We start from the raw sequence: 3,185 nt of genomic DNA, 5'->3' as shown, positions 1-3,185 counted from the left end.
CTTGAAATGGTTGAACATTAACCATTTCTAGTCTCTGGAGAACGATATCATGTTTGGTAAGGTGGAAGGTCCAAGAAAAAGAGGAAGACCCCCAACGAGATGGATTGGCCAAGTGGCAGCATCGATGGACTCAAATGTGGCAATAGTAGTAGTAAGATTGGTCCAGGATCAGGCAGTGTTTCGTTCTGCTGTGCATAAGGTTGCTATGAGTCGGTACTGACTCGATGGCACCTAACAACAACAAACTGGAGATCAGGTTTCAGAATCCCTTCTGACATCTGACGTCTTTCTTGTCTTCTTAATGGCTTTTTGCTTTCTCCCTGAATGATATTCTTAATGTCATCCCACAACTCTTCTGATCTTTGGTCATTAGTATTTAATACATCAATCTGTTCTTCAGATGATCTCTAAATTCAGATGAGATATGTTCAAGGCTATATTTTGGCTCTCGTGGACTTGTTTTAATTTTTTTCAGCTTAAGCCTGAATTTGCATATGAGCAATTGAGAGTGTGTTCCACCGTCTGCCCCTGGACTTGTTTTGGCTGGTAATATGGAACTTTTATGCCATCTCTTCCCACAGATGCAGTCAATTTGATTGCTGTGTATTCCATCTGGTGAGTTCCATATGTGTAGTTGTCTTTTACATTGTTTAAAAGAGGTCCTTGCAAGGAATAAGTCATTGATCTTGCAAAATTCTATCATACAATCTCCAGCATCATTTCTATCACCAAGCCCATATGTTTCAATGACTGAACTTTCCTTTTTGTTTCTGACCTTTGCATTCCAATCACCAGTAATAAGACATACATCTTGTTTGATTGTTTTGTTCAATTTCAGACTAAATGTTTTTTGTTGTTAAGTTTATCATATAATGCCACATGAGACAAGAAACTGACTACATTTGTGGAAGTTCGATATAAAGTAGGAATGCTCAAATTGTTGGGTTTTCCCTCTTCATCTATTCCCTGTTCCCTGTGGCCACTGCAACCCAGAACCCATTAAGTGTTCTCCTTTAACTCTTAAGTCTGATAATGCACTTTCTTCATTTGTTTATTACTTCAAAAATTCATTCCTTTACTCCACCAACTGCTACTGATCACCTGCTACTTGGCAGGCTTCGCAGAGACACTGGGCATGAAAAGATGTATGGGTGTCCTTGGACCTCTGCAACTCACTGAGGATTCAGTATATGCCTTTCTCTTCTCCATGCAGGAGCGCTTTGATGACAAGGACCATCATCCTTCTTCATTTTTGTTGCTCACAACTATTTACATTTTAAATATTCATGAAATAATTACTAATAGATGGACTGACATTTTTCTGTGTGACGGTTTAAGATAAAAATTAACCACAACAATGGGTAATCATGCACCAATCTATCAGCTTCTGTAAAGTCAATTCCAACTCACAGCAAATCCATATACATCAGAATAGAACTCTGCTTCATAGAGTTTTCAATGTCTAGCTTTTTGGAAGTAGATTGCCAGGACATTCTTCTGAGGCACCTATTGGTGGACTTGAATCTCCAATCTTTTGTTTGCTGCTGAATATATAACTGTTTGCACACCCAGGGATTCCTTGATCAGACACAGCTCCCAGTAATTAAAACAAAACAAAATAAGCACTGTCTCTTAATATATGCACATTTCTAGATCTATGAACTGTATTCATGCTCATAGATGAATGCAAACATAATACATACATCTTTTTGTTAGTTTTAGACGATAAAACATTTCATTTTACACCTACTGGAGAACACAAGGCTAAATTAGACTTCCTTTTTCCCTGTTTGTCTTCTTTGTCTTTTTCCGCAAATCCACATGGAAAAGTATAAAATTCTCATGAAAATAAAAGAAAAAGGATATGGAATTTTCTACTACCTTGAATCAAAGGCACTTTTTCCAGGCTCCTGTACCCTATCTCTTGCATCTGGAGGAAATGTCACCATCAGGTGACATTTCTTACTTGCATAACTTACTCACATAACTCCCCTTCCCCACTACACACACTTACAAACTCCCCATACCTCTTCAATCTGAAGTGTGAGCCAAATAAATATAACTTTTTTTTTACTCGCTGCATAATTAAGACCAGCCAGGATGCAGCTTCCAAATGACTCCAGATGTGTTCTTTTCACATTACCAGAGAGAAAATAACTGAGCTGGTGTCATTTCAGCAGAGAGCTAGCTCAGTGATTTTCATCTGGATGAAATAAGGAAGAACTATCAGAACTTGTCTATTACCCATCCAGGTGAGATAGGAATAGAAACATGCATTCCATCAAACTGAACGGCCTTGCGCTTTAGCACTCTTAGACTTCAGTTTAACATCAAGATGTCTCTGGCTTTAAATGAAATGTCAAATATAATTTGGCTCTGGATCCCCAAGATATATGATTGCCCTTGGAGAAAACTTGATAACTCAGCGTTCTTGTGTCAAATGTGTATCTACCTGATAGGGCACTCTATAAAACCCGTTCTCTGTTCTCCCTCTGCCACATAAAAACCCTCCACCAGCTTGATGAGCCAGGCTCCATTCCTTGCTCTAATGGGCATAAGGTTCCACAAAGAAAACCTTTATGTACACGAGGTAAAAGCCACACTCCAATTCTCAGTGGGAATCTCATCTTCATAGACTACACCCAGTATTGGGAAGCAGAGGTATTTGAAGGTCTTTGGGCATAGGTGGCATATCTGTGGCAATCATTCCCTTCCCTTGAAAGCTGCCTTTCTGAAAGCTTCCTCATTATCATGGCCTTTAACTTGACAATGATTTTCTTCATTTGTGGGAGAGTCAGACTCACTCCCAAAATCCAGCTGCAAAAGGAAAGAAAAGAAATGAACGCATTTAGCAACCTATTTCTTTAAACAAAAGAAACTCACAGTCAAAACAAGGAAGTAATGAAAGGATGGTATTGGCTAAGCAGCCACTGGAAAATAAAGATGCATAGAGCAGTGAGTATGGCTACAAACGACTCACAATCTAGTCCAAGGTGGCTTTTGAAAAACTAAAGAAATGTGATGGACATAGCTTTGAGTATAGGCAAATATTTTGGTGAAATTTGGTCTACAGCAAAGGGCCTTTTCTCTCGCTTAAAATTACAGTGCCATGAATCCTAATCTACAGCCAATATGCTATACTGAAATATAGCTATGTATGTAGGATAAGCACTGGACTGCTAACC

This window comes from Chrysochloris asiatica, unplaced genomic scaffold (assembly GCF_000296735.1).
Source record: "Chrysochloris asiatica unplaced genomic scaffold, ChrAsi1.0 scaffold00015, whole genome shotgun sequence".
Classification (NCBI taxonomy): Eukaryota; Metazoa; Chordata; class Mammalia; order Afrosoricida; family Chrysochloridae; genus Chrysochloris; species Chrysochloris asiatica.
Note: the sequence above shows the minus strand (reverse complement) of the source record.